This window comes from Manis pentadactyla, chromosome Y (assembly GCF_030020395.1).
Source record: "Manis pentadactyla isolate mManPen7 chromosome Y, mManPen7.hap1, whole genome shotgun sequence".
In the NCBI taxonomy this organism is placed as follows: Eukaryota; Metazoa; Chordata; class Mammalia; order Pholidota; family Manidae; genus Manis; species Manis pentadactyla.
The window spans coordinates 2,844,809-2,859,301 of NC_080039.1; positions in this window are offsets into that span (position 1 = coordinate 2,844,809).

Below are 14,493 nucleotides of genomic sequence, written 5' to 3' on the forward strand. Positions count from 1 at the left end.
AATCTCTTGGAATTTACTGAGGCTCTTTTTTTTGCCTACTATGTGGTCTACTCTGGAGAATGTTTCATGTGCACGTGAGAAGAATGTGTGTCCTGTTGCTTTTGGATGTAGAATTGTGTAGATATCTAATAGGGCCATCTGTTCTAGTGTGTTGTTCAGTGCCTCTGTGTCCTTACTTATTTTCTGTCTCTTGGATCTGTCCTTTGGAGTGAGTGGTGGGTTGAAGACTCCCAATGTGTATGCATTGCATTCTATTTCCTCCTTTAATTCTGTTAGTATTTGTTTCACATATGCTGGTGCTCCTGTGTTGTATTCATATATACTCATAAAGGTTATATCCTCTTGTTGAACTGCGCCCTTCATCATTATGTAATGTCCTCCTTTATCTTTTATTTTATATTTTTTCTTTCTTTTTTTAAAATTTTTTTGCTTTTTATATGATTTGTTTGTTTATCCCACTTTCCCCGTTATTATGTTTATAATTGTTACTAATTTCTTTTAATATAAATGTGAAGTGGTTGGTAGATGCAAGATAAAAGTAGAATACACGGTTTAGTGTTGAAAGAGAGCACATGTAGATGATCAGGTGTGTGCCTGTAGAATAAGTGTTAGTAGAAGCTAGACAAGGTCAATAAAACATCCACGGATGCAGAGATCCCTCAAAACAAGGGCATTGAGGTTTTAAGCCTCACCTCTGTAGATTCCCAATTTCTCACCCGATGGCCGCCCTGTGACTGTGCCTCTCTTATGTTGTTCCTCCCTTGAGGAATCTACCCATCTCTGGCTAACCAGTCATCTTCCGGGACCATACAGGGAAGTTTAAATTTGATAAGTGAGATAGAAGAAATATTGTTTGAAAGGGTTAGCTTTTTACTTCTTTGCAGTTTTTTGCCATGTGGATTCTGTGCCCAGCATTTTTCAGGAAATATCTTTACCACTTGGAAGAATTATCTTACTCGGTAAATTATATATGAGGGACGACTTCTATTTCAGGGATGTAATTAGCAAGGAAGAAGAAAAGCTATAGAAGTAGCAGACGGACAAAATCATGGGAAGATTGTTTATTTCTTTGAAATATCTTCTTCTAGAGTAACTTAAGCATGTGTAGGTTTTAAACTACTAATTAAATTGCGCACACACATTAACATAGAAGGAATACACGTACATAACCAAAGCAGAACTATAATTACCAGCCATCTCCAGTGAAACCAAGAAAAACCAGTTAGGCATCCTAGGCATTTGTGAAAATTTATCTACCATATGATGGATATTGTCCAACTGAACATGAACGGTCTGAGAGAAATCAGACAAATTAAAACATCCGATTCCTGGGAACTGTTCACATCCCATATGCTCTTTTAACAGTAGATAATTTGTAGTTGTAAGATTTTGGAGAGCTACAACTTGCACTTCTCCTAACTCTTGGATGAGTTCCAAAAGTATAGACACAGTCAAATTGATGTTTTACTCTATGCACAGGCCAGCTTAGATATTTCCTTCTCCGTTTACTTGACAAGTACAGGAACTGGTGAGACGAATTCAGCCCCAACTGTAGCAGTGCCTGGATCTTTGTTGAGGTTTTTGATGATCATCTTCTGGAATGACTCTTCCAGAGATTGCTGATGTGGGAAGTTCTTCTTCATATCGTGTCTTAGTTCATTTTGTGGTTAGCCCAATTAGGCTTTGATCCTCTATATAAGCACAAAGAGACCTTTTTCCCCTCCTATTTTTATGCCCTTTATACCATTGTGTAGAACTCAATGGATGTCAACACATAGGAACTGCTCTTTTATCAATAGAGAGGAATATTATCAGAAAACAGTACCTCCACACCGATGATCTGCAAATCTTTAACTGATCAAAATTAAGGATATTTTAGGCATGACTTAATCCTTGATTTACAGTTAACTTTATTCTATCAGGGAGTTATCCCCCTTTTCTTTCTTTATTTTCTTTTTCTTTTTCTTTCTCGTTATTATTAATCTAAACTTACATGAAGAATATTCTGTTTACTAGTCTCTCCCCTATAGCTGGTCCCCACTATTAACCCCTTTCCAGTCACTGTCATTCAGCAGAGCAAAATGTTGTAGAATCACTACTTGTCTTCTCTGTGTTGTACAGCCCACCCCTTTCTCCCACCCACCCCATTAGCATGCTAATCTTAATATCCTCCTTCTACTTCTCGCCTTATCCCTCCCAATCCACCCATTCTCCCCACTCCCTTTCCCTTTGGTACCTGTTACTCCATTCTTGCGTTCTGTGAATCCGCTTCTGCTTTGTTCGTTCAGTTTTTCCTTCATTCTTACACTCCACAGATCAGTGAAATCATTTGGTATTTCTCTTTCTCTTCTTGGCTTTTTCACTGAGCATAATACCCTCCAGCTCCTTCCACGGTGCTGCCAATGGTAGGATTTGCCCTCTTCTTTTGTCTGTGTAATATACCATTTTTTATATGTACCACATCTTCTTTATCCATTCATCTACCAGTGGACATTTAGGTTGCTTCCAGTTCTTTGCTATACTAAACAGTGCTGCAATAAACATCGGGGTGCATCTGTCTTTTTCAAACTTGATTGCTGCTCTCCTGGTATATATTCCTTAAAATGGAATTCCTGGGTCCAGTGGTGAATCTTTTCTGAGCATTTTGAGGAACCTCCATACTCCTTTCCACAATGGTTGAACTAATTTACATTCCCACCAGCAGTGTAGGAGGGTTCCCCTTTCTCCACAGCCGCAACAACATTTGTTGTTGTTTGTCTCTTGAATGATAGCTATCCTTTGTGGAGTGAGGTGATAACTCATTGTAGATTTCATTTGCATTTCTCTGATAAAAAGAGATGTGGAGCATCTTTTCATGTGTCTGTTGGCCATCTGTATTTGTTATTTGGAGAACCGTCTGTTCACTTCCTCTGCCCATTTTTAATTGGATTATTGGTTTTTAGTTTGTTGAGGCATGTGAGCTCTTTATATATTTTGGGCGTCAAGCCTTTATCGGATGTGTCATTTACAAATATATTTTCCCATCCTGTAGGGCTCCTTTCTGTTGTATTGATGGTGTCTTCTGCTCTACAGAAGCTTTTCAAATTAATATATTCCCACTTTTCATTTTTGCTGTTGTTTTCCTTACCCGGGAGATATTTTCAAGAAGAGGTCACTCATGTTTATGTCTAAGAGGTTTCTGCCTATGTTTTCTTCCAAGAGTTTAATGGTTTCATGACTTACCTTCCGGTCTTTGATACATTTTGGATTTACTTTTATATATGGGGTTAGAAGACAGTGCAGTTTATTCTCCTTCATGTAGCTGTCCAGATTTGCCATCACAATCTGTTGAAGAGACTGTCATTTCGCTATTGTATGTCCATGGCTCCTTTTATTAAATAGTAATTGACCACATATATTTGGGTTAAAGTCTGGAGAGTCTAGTCTGTTCCACTGGTGTGTGGCTCTGTTCTTGTGCCAGTACCATATTGTCTTGATTACTATGGCTTTATAGTAGAGCGTGAAGTTGGTGAGTGAGATCACCCCTACGTTATTCTTCTCTCTCTGCATTGCTATGGCTATTCAGTGTCTTTGGTGTTTCCGTGTGAATTTTTCATTTATTTGTTCCAATTCATTGAAGAATGTTGCTGATGATTTCATAGGAAAACGTCAAATCTGTATATTGCTTTGCTCAGGATGGCTATTTTCATGATATTAATTCTTCCTAGCCTCGTGAATGGGTGAGTTTCCATTTGTTAGTGTCGCCTTTAATTTCTCTTAAGTGTGACTTGTTGTTTCCTGAGTATATGTCTATCACTTCTTTGCTTAGGTTTATTCCTAGGTATTTTATCCTTTGTGCTGCAATTGTGAACGGAAATGTTTTCCAGATTTCTCTTTCTACTGGTTCATTGTTCGTGTACAGTAAAGCTACAGATTTCTGTGTGTTAATTTTCTATCGTGCGACTTTGCTGTATCCTGATACGAGCTCTAGTAGTTTTGGTGTGGAATCTTTAGGGTTTTTTATGTACAATTTCATGTCATCTGCAAATAGAGACAGTTTAACTTCTTGTCTACCAATATGGATTCTTTGTGTTTCTTTGTTTTGTCTAATTGCTGTGGCCAAGACCTCCAGTACTGTGTTGAATAACATTGGGGAGAGTGGGCATCCCTGTCTTGTATCCAATCGCAGAAGAAAACCTTTCAGCTTCTCGCTGTTCACTATGACGTTGGCTGCGGTTTTATCATATATGGGCTTAATTATGTTGAGGTACTTGCCCTCTATACACATTTAGTTGAGAGTGGTTATCATGGTTCGTTGTAGAACTATGTCAAACGCTTTTTCAGTATCTATGGAGATGATCATGTGGTTTTGTCTGTCTTTATGTTGATGTGCTGGATGATGTTGATGGATTATCAAATGTCGTACTGTCCTTGCATCCCTGGGATGAATCCCACTTGGTCATGGTGTATCATCCTTTGGATGTATTTTTGAATTCGTTTTGCTAATACGTTGTTTTGTATTTTTACATCTACGTTCATCAGGGATAATCGTCTGTAGTGTTTCTTTCTTTGGTGCCATCTTTATCTGGCTTTTCCATTAGAGTGATATCGGTTTCATAGAGTGAGTTTGGGAGTAATCCCTCCTCTTCTATTTTTTGGAAAACTTTAAGGAGTATGGGTATTATGTCTGATCTGTATGTCTGTTAAAATTCCGAGGAAAATCCATCTGTCCCGGGGATTTGTTTTTTGGTAGTTTTTTGCTTACTGATTCAATTCCGTTGCTGGTAATTGGTGTGTTAAGATTTTATGTTTTTCCTGGGTCAGCCTTGGAAGGTTTTATTCTAATAGGAATTTGTCCATTTCTCCTTGGTTTCCCAACTTATCATCGTATAGGTTTTCATACTACTCTCTAATAATTCTTTGTATTTCTGTGGTGTCCGTCGTGGTTTTTCCTTTTTTATTTCTGATTCTGTTGATGTGTGTTGACTCTCTTTTCCTCTTAATATATCTGGCAAGAGGCTTATCTTTATTGTTTATTTTCCCGAAGAAACAGCTCTTGCTTTCTTTGACATTTGCTAATGTTTTCTTCTCAACATTATTTATTTCTTCTCTGGTCTTTATTTATTCCATCGTTCTGCTGACTTTAGGCCACATTTGTTCTCCTTTTTCCAACTTCGATAATTGAGACTTTAGACCATTCATTTGGGATTTTTCTTCCTTCTTTACATGTGACTGGATTGCTATATATTTTCCTCTTAAGACTGCTTTTGCCGTACCCACAGTAGTTTTAGCTCTCTGTTGTTGTCATTTGTTTAAATATAATGCTGAATCTCCATTTTAATTTGGTCTTTGAGTAATTGATTATTTAGGAGCATGTTGTTAAGCCTGTATGTGTTTGTGAGCCTTTTTGCTTTCTTTGTCCAATTTATTTCTAGTTCTAAGCATTTGTGGTCTGAAAAGTTGGTTGATAGGATTTCAATCACTTGGAATTTACTGAGGCTCTTTTTGTTGCCTACTATGTGGTCTACTCTGGAGAATGTTTCATGTGCACGTGAGAAGAATGTGTGTCCTGTTGCTTTTGGATGTAGAATTGTGTAGATATCTAATAGGGCCATCTGTTCTAGTGTGTTGTTCAGTGCCTCTGTGTCCTTACTTATTTTCTGTCTCTTGGATCTGTCCTTTGGAGTGAGTGGTGGGTTGAAGTCTCCCAATGTGAATGCATTGCATTCTATTTCCTCCTTAAATTCTGTTAGTATTTGTTTCACATATGCTGGTGCTCCTGTGTTGTATTCATATATACTCATAAAGGTTATATCCTCTTGTTGAACTGCGCCCTTCATCATTATGTAATGTCCTCCTTTATCATTTATTTCATATTTTTTCTTTCTTTTTTTAAAATTTTTTTGCTTTTTATATGATTTGTTTGTTTATCCCACTTTCCCCATTATTATGTTTATAATTGTTATTAATTTCTTTTAATATAAATGTGAAGTGGTTGGTAAATGCAAGATAAAAGTAGAATACACGGTTTAGTGTTGAAAGAGAGCACATGTAGATGATCAGTTTTGTGCCTGTAGACTATGTGTTAGTAGAAGCTAGACAAGGTCAATAAAACACCACGGATGCAGAGATCCGTCAAAACAAGGGCATTGAGGTTTTAAGCCTCACCTCTGTAGATTCCCAATTTCTCACCCGATATCCGCCCTGCGACTGTGACTCTCTTATGTTGTTCCTGCCTTGAGGAATCTACCCATCTCTGGCTAACCAGTCATCTTCCGGGACCATACAGGGAATTTTAAATTTGATAAGTGAGATAGAAGAAATATTGTTTGAAAGGGTTAGCTTTTTAATTCTTTGCAGTTTTTTGCCATGTGGATTCTGTGCCCAGCATTTTTCAGGAAATATCTTTACCACTTGGAAGAATTATCTTACTCGGTAAATTATATATGAGGGACGACTTCTATTTCAGGGCTGTAATTAGCAAGGAAGAAGAAAAGCTATAGAAGTAGCAGACGGACAAAATCATGGGAAGATTGTTTATTTCTTTGAAATATCTTCTTGTAGAGTAACTTAAGCATGTGTAGGTTTTAAACTGCTAATTAAATTGCGCACACACATTAACATAGAAGGAATACACGTACATAACCAAAGCAGAACTATAATTAAAAGCCATCTCCAGTGAAACCAAGAAAAACCAGTTAGGCATCCTAGGCATTTGTGAAAATTTATCTACCATATGATGGATATTGTCCAACTGAACATGAACGGTCTGAGAGAAATCAGACAAATTAAAACATCCGATTCCTGGGAGCTGTTCACATCCCATATGCTCTTTTAACAGTAGATAATTTGTAGTTGTAAGATTTTGGAGAGCTACAACTTGCACTTCTCCTAATTCTTGGATGAGATCCAAAAGTATAGACACAGTCAAATTGATGTTTTACTCTATGCACAGGCCAGCTTAGATATTTCCTTCTCCGTTTACTTGTCAAGTACAGGAACTGGTGAGACGAATGCAGCTCCAACTGTAGCAGTGCCTGGATCTTTGTTGAGGTTTTTGATGATCATCTTCTGGAATGACTCTTCCAGAGATTGCTGATGTGGGAAGTTCTTCTTCATATCGTGTCTTAGTTCATTTTGTGGTTAGCCCAATTAGGCTTTGATCCTCTATATAAGCACAAAGAGACCTTTTTCCCCTCCTATTTTTATGCCCTTTATACCATTGTGTAGAACTCAATGGATGTCAACACAAAGGAACTGCTCTTTTATCAATAGAGAGGAATATTATCAGAAAACAGTACCTCCACACCGATGATCTGCAAATCTTTAACTGATCAAAATTAAGGATATTTTAGGCATGACTTAATCCTTGATGTACAGTTAAGTTTATTCTATCAGGGAGTTATCCCCCTTTTCTTTCTTTATTTTCTTTTTCTTTTTCTTTCTCGTTATCATTAATCTAAACTTACATGAAGAATATTCGGTTTACTAGTCTCGCCCCTATAGCTGGTCCCCACTATTAACCCCTTTCCAGTCACTGTCATTCAGCAGAGCAAAATTCTGTAGAATGACTACTTGTCTTCTCTGTGTTGTACAGCCCACTCCTTTCTCCCACCCACCCCCATTAGCATGCTAATCTTAATATCCTCCTTCTACTTCCCCCCTTATCCCTCCCAATCCACTCATCCTCCCCACTCCCTTTCCCTTTCGTACCTGTTACTCCATTCTTGCGTTCTGTGAATCCGCTTCTGCTTTGTTCGTTCAGTTTTTCCTTCATTCTTACACTCCACAGATCAGTGAAATCATTTGGTATTTCTCTTTCTATTCTTGGCTTTTTCACTGAGCATAATACCCTCCAGCGCCTTCCATGGTGCTGCCAATGGTAGGATTTGCCCTCTTCTTATGTCTGTGTAATATACCATTTTTTATATGTACCACATCGTCTTTATCCATTCATCTACCAGTGGACATTTAGGTTGCTTCCAGTTCTTTGCTATACTAAACAGTGCTGCAATAAACATCGGGGTGCATCTGTCTTTTTCAAACTTGATTGCTGCTCTCCTGGTATATATTCCTTAAAATGGAATTCCTGGGTCCAGTGGTGAATCTTTTCTGAGCATTTTGAGGAACCTCCAAACTCCTTTTCACAATGGTTGAACTAATTTACATTCCCACCAGCAGTGTAGGAGGGTTCCCCTTTCTCCACAGCCGCAACAACATTTGTTGTTGTTTGTCTCTTGAATGATAGCTATCCTTTGTGGAGTGAGGTGATAACTCATTGTAGATTTCATTTGCATTTCTCTGATAAAAAGAGATGTGGAGCATCTTTTCATGTGTCTGTTGGCCATCTGTATTTGTTATTTGGAGAACCGTCTGTTCAGTTCCTCTGCCCATTTTTAATTGGATTATTTGTTTTTAGTTTGTTGAGGCATGTGAGCTCTTTATATACTTAGGGCGTCAAGCCTTTATCGGATGTGTCATTTACAAATATATTTAACCATCCTGTAGGGCTCCTTTCTGTTGTGTTGATGGTGTCTACTGCTCTACAGAAGCTTTTCACCTTAATATATTCCCACTTTTCATTTTTGCTGTTGTTTTCCTTACCCGGGAGATATTTTCAAGAAGAGGTCACTCATGTTTATGTCTAAGAGGTTTCTGCCTATGTTTTCTTCCAAGAGTTTAATGGTTTCATGACTTACCTTCCGGTCTTTGATACATTTTGGATTTACTTTTGTATATGGGGTTAGAACACAGTGCAGTTTCATTCTCCTTCATGTAGCTGTCCAGATTTGCCATCTCAATCTGTTGAAGAGACTGTCATTTCGCTATTGTATGTCCATGGCTCCTTTTATGAAATAGTAATTGACCACATATTTTGGGTTAATGTCTGGAGAGTCTAGTCTGTTCCACTGGTGTGTGGCTCTGTTCTTGTGCCAGTAGTATATTGTCTTGATTACTATGGCTTTATAGTAGAGCGTGAAGTTGGTGAGTGAGATCACCCCTACGTTATTCTTCTCTCTCAGCATTGCTATGGCTATTCGGTGTCTTTGGTGTTTCCGTGTGAATTTTTCATTTATTTGTTCCAATTCATTGAAGAATGTTGCTGATGATTTCATAGGAAAACGTCAAATCTGTATATTGCTTTGCTCAGGATGGCTATTTTCATGATATTAATTCTTCCTAGCCTCGTGAATGGGTGAGTTTCCATTTGTTAGTGTCGCCTTTAATTTCTCTTAAGTGTGACTTGTTGTTTCCTGAGTATATGTCTTTCACTTCTTTGCTTAGGTTTATTCCTAGGTATTTTATCCTTTGTGCTGCAATTGTGAACGGAAATGTTTTCCAGATTTCTCTTTCTACTGGTTCATTGTTCGTGTACAGTAAAGCTACAGAATTCTGTGTGTTAATTTTCTATCGTGCGACTTTGCTGTATCCCGATATGAGCTCTAGTAGTTTTGGTGTGGAATCTTTAGGGTTTTTTTATGTACAATTTCATGTCATCTGCAAATAGAGACAGTTTAACTTCTTGTCTACCAATATGGATTCTTTGTGTTTCTTTGTTTTGTCTAATTGCTGTGGCCAAGACCTCCAGTACTGTGTTGAATAACATTGGGGAGAGTGGGCATCCCTGTCTTGTATCCAATCGCAGAAGAAAACCTTTCAGCTTCTCGCTGTTCACTATGACGTTGGCTGCAGTTTTATCATATATGGGCTTTATTATGATGAGGTACTTGCCCTCTATACACATTTAGTTGAGAGTGGTTATCATGGTTCGTTGTAGAACTATGTCAAACGCTTTTTCAGTATCTATGGAGATGATCATGTGGTTTTGTCTGTCTTTATGTTGATGTGCTGGATGATGTTGATGGATTATCAAATGTCGTACTATCCTTGCATCCCTGGGATGAATCCCACTTGGTCATGGGGTGTCATCCTTTGGATGTATTTTTGAATTCGTTTTGCTAATACGTTGTTTTGTATTTTTACATCTACGTTCATCAGGGATAATCGTCTGTAGTGTTTCTTTCTTTGGTGCCATCTTTATCTGGCTTTTCCATTAGAGTGATATCGGTTTCATTGAGTGAGTTTGGGAGTAATCCCTCCTCTTCTATTTTTTGGAAAACTTTAAGGAGTATGGGTATTATGTCTGATCTGTATGTCTGTTAAAATTCCGAGGAAAATCCATCTGTCCCGGGGATTTGTTTTTTGGTAGTGTTTTGCTTACTGATTCAATTCCGTTGCTGGTAATTGGTGTGTTAAGATTTTATGTTTTTCCTGGGTCAGCCTTGGAAGGTTTTATTCTAATAGGAATTTGTCCATTTCTCCTTGGTTTCCCAGCTTATCATCGTATAGGTTTTCATAGTACTCTCTAATAATTCTTTGTATTTCTGTGGTGTCCGTCGTGGTTTTTCCTTTTTTATTTCTGATTCTGTTGATGTGTGTTGACTCTCTTTTCCTCTTAATATATCTGGCAAGAGGCTTATCTTTATTGTTTATTTTCCCGAAGAAACAGCTCTTGCTTTCTTTGACATTTGCTAATGTTTTCTTCTCAACATTATTTATTTCTTCTCTGGTCTTTATTTATTCCATCTTTCTGCTGACTTTAGGCCACATTTGTTCTCCTTTTTCCAACTTCGATAATTGAGACTTTAGACCATTCATTTGGGATTTTTCTTCCTTCTTTACATGTGACTGGATTGCTATATATTTTCCTCTTAAGACTGCTTTTGCCGTACCCACAGTAGTTTTAGCTCTCTGTTGTTGTCATTTGTTTAAATATAATGCTGAATCTCCATTTTAATTTGGTCTTTGAGTAATTGATTATTTAGGAGCATGTTGTTAAGCCTCCATGTGTTTGTGAGCCTTTTTGCTTTTTTGTCCAATTTATTTCTAGTTCTAAGCATTTGTGGTCTGAAAAGTTGGTTGATAGGATTTCAATCACTTGGAATTTACTGAGGCTCTTTTTGTTGCCTACTATGTGGTCTACTCTGGAGAATGTTTCATGTGCACGTGAGAAGAATGTGTGTCCTGTTGCTTTTGGAGGTAGAATTGTGTAGATATCTAATAGGGCCATCTGTTCTAGTGTGTTGTTCAGTGCCTCTGTGTCCTTACTTCTTTTCTGTCTCTTGGATCTGTCCTTTGGAGTGAGTGGTGGGTTGAAGTCTCCCAATGTGTATGCATTGCATTCTATTTCCTCCTTTAATTCTGTTAGTATTTGTTTCACATATGCTGGTGCTCCTGTGTTGTATTCATATATACTCATAAAGGTTATATCCTCTTGTTGAACTGCGCCCTTCATCATTATGTAATGTCCTCCTTTATCATTTATTTCATATTTTTTCTTTCTTTTTTTAAAATTTTTTTGCTTTTTATATGATTTGTTTGTTTATCCCACTTTCCCCGTTATTATGTTTATAATTGTTATTAATTTCTTTTAATATAAATGTGAAGTGGTTGGTAAATGCAAGATAAAAGTAGAATACACGGTTTAGTGTTGAAAGAGAGCACATGTAGATGATCAGTTTTGTGCCTGTAGACTATGTGTTAGTAGAAGCTAGACAAGGTCAATAAAACACCACGGATGCAGAGATCCCTCAAAACAAGGGCATTGAGGTTTTAAGCCTCACCTCTGTAGATTCCCAATTTCTCACCCGATATCCGCCCTGCGACTGTGACTCTCTTATGTTGTTCCTGCCTTGAGGAATCTACCCATCTCTGGCTAACCAGTCATCTTCCGGGACCATACAGGGAAGTTTAAATTTGATAAGTGATATAGAAGAAATATTGTTTGAAAGGGTTAGCTTTTTACTTCTTTGCAGTTTTTTGCCATGTGGATTCTGTGCCCAGCATTTTTCAGGAAATATCTTTACCACTTGGAAGAATTATCTTACTCGGTAAATTATATATGAGGGACGACTTCTATTTCAGGGCTGTAATTAGCAAGGAAGAAGAAAAGCTATAGAAGTAGCAGACGGACAAAATCATGGGAAGATTGTTTATTTCTTTGAAATATCTTCTTGTAGAGTAACTTAAGCATGTGTAGGTTTTAAACTACTAATTAAATTGCGCACACACATTAACATAGAAGGAATACACGTACATAACCAAAGCAGAACTATAATTACCAGCCATCTCCAGTGAAACCAAGAAAAACCAGTTAGGCATCCTAGGCATTGTGAAAATTTATCTACCATATGATGGATATTGTCCAACTGAACATGAACGGTCTGAGAGAAATCAGACAAATTAAAACATCCGATTCCTGGGAGCTGTTCACATCCCATATGCTCTTTTAACAGTAGATAATTTGTAGTTGTAAGATTTTGGAGAGCTACAACTTGCACTTCTCCTAATTCTTGGATGAGTTCCAAAAGTATAGACACAGTCAAATTGATGTTTTACTCTATGCACAGGCCAGCTTAGATATTTCCTTCTCCGTTTACTTGTCAAGTACAGGAACTGGTGAGACGAATGCAGCTCCAACTGTAGCAGTGCCTGGATCTTTGTTGAGGTTTTTGATGATCATCTTCTGGAATGACTCTTCCAGAGATTGCTGATGTGGGAAGTTCTTCTTCATATCGTGTCTTAGTTCATTTTGTAGTTAGCCCAATTAGGCTTTGATCCTCTATATAAGCACAAAGAGACCTTTTTCCCCTCCTATTTTTATGCACTTTATAAAATTGTGTAGAACTCAATGGATGTCAACACATAGGAACTGCTCTTTTATCAATAGAGAGGAATATTATCAGAAATCAGTACCTCCACACCGATGATCTGCAAATCTTTAACTGATCAAAATTAAGGATATTTTAGGCATGACTTAATCCTTGATTTACAGTTAACTTTATTCTATCAGGGAGTTATCCCCCTTTTCTTTCTTTATTTTCTTTTTCTTTTTCTTTCTCGTTATCATTAATCTAAACTTACATGAAGAATATTCTGTTTACTAGTCTCTCCCCTATAGCTGGTCCCCACTATTAACCCCTTTCCAGTCACTGTCATTCAGCAGAGCAAAATGTTGTAGAATCACTACTTGTCTTCTCTGTGTTGTACAGCCCACCCCTTTCTCCCACCCACCCCCATTAGCATGCTAATCTTAATATTCTCCTTCTACTTCCCCCCTTATCCCTCCCAATCCATCCATCCTCCCCACTCCCTTTCCCTTTGGTACCTGTTACTCCATTCTTGCGTTCTGTGAATCCGCTTCTGCTTTGTTCGTTCAGTTTTTCCTTCATTCTTACACTCCAGAGATCAGTGAAATCATTTGGTATTTCTCTTTCTCTTCTTGGCTTTTTCACTGAGCATAATTCCCTCCAGCTCCTTCCATGGTGCTGCCAATGGTAGGATTTGCCCTCTTCTTATGTCTGTGTAATATACCATATTTTATATGTACCACATCGTCTTTATCCATTCATCTACCATTGGACATTTAGGTTGCTTCCAGTTCTTTGCTATACTAAACAGTGCTGCAATAAACATCGGGGTGCATCTGTCTTTTTCAAACTTGATTGCTGCTCTCCTGGTATATATTCCTTAAAATGGAATTCCTGGGTCCAGTGGTGAATCTTTTCTGAGCATTTTGAGGAACCTCCATACTCCTTTCCACAATGGTTGAACTAATTTACATTCCCACCAGCAGTGTTGGAGGGTTCCCCTTTCTCCACAGCCGCAACAACATTTGTTGTTGTTTGTCTCTTGAATGATAGCTATCCTTTGTGGAGTGAGGTGATAACTCATTGTAGTTTTCATTTGCATTTCTCTGATAAAAAGAGATGTGGAGCATCTTTTCATGTGTCTGCTGGCCATCTGTATTTGTTATTTGGAGTACCGTCTGTTCAGTTCCTCTGCCCATTTTTAATTGGATTATTTGTTTTTAGTTTGTTGAGGCATGTGAGCTCTTAATATATTTTGGGCGTCAAGCCTTTATCGGATGTGTCATTTACAAATATATTTAACCATCCTGTAGGGCTCCTTTCTGTTGTGTTGATGGTGTCTACTGCTCTACAGAAGCTTTTCACCTTAATATATTCCCACTTTTCATTTTTGCTGTTGTTTTCCTTACCCGGGAGATATTTTCAAGAAGAGGTCACTCATGTTTATGTCTAAGAGGTTTCTGCCTATGTTTTCTTCCAAGAGTTTAATGGTTTCATGACTTACCTTCCGGTCTTTGATACATTTTGGATTTACTTTTGTATATGGGGTTAGAACACAGTGCAGTTTCATTCTCCTTCATGTAGCTGTCCAGATTTGCCATCTCAATCTGTTGAAGAGACTGTCATTTCGCTATTGTATGTCCATGGCTCCTTTTATTAAATAGTAATTGACCACATATATTTGGGTTAAAGTCTGGAGAGTCTAGTCTGTTCCACTGGTGTGTGGCTCTGTTCTTGTGCCAGTACCATATTGTCTTGATTACTATGGCTTTATAGTAGAGCGTGAAGTTGGTGAGTGAGATCACCCGTACGTTATTCTTCTCTCTCAGCATTGCTATGGCTATTCGGTGTCTTTGGTGTTTCC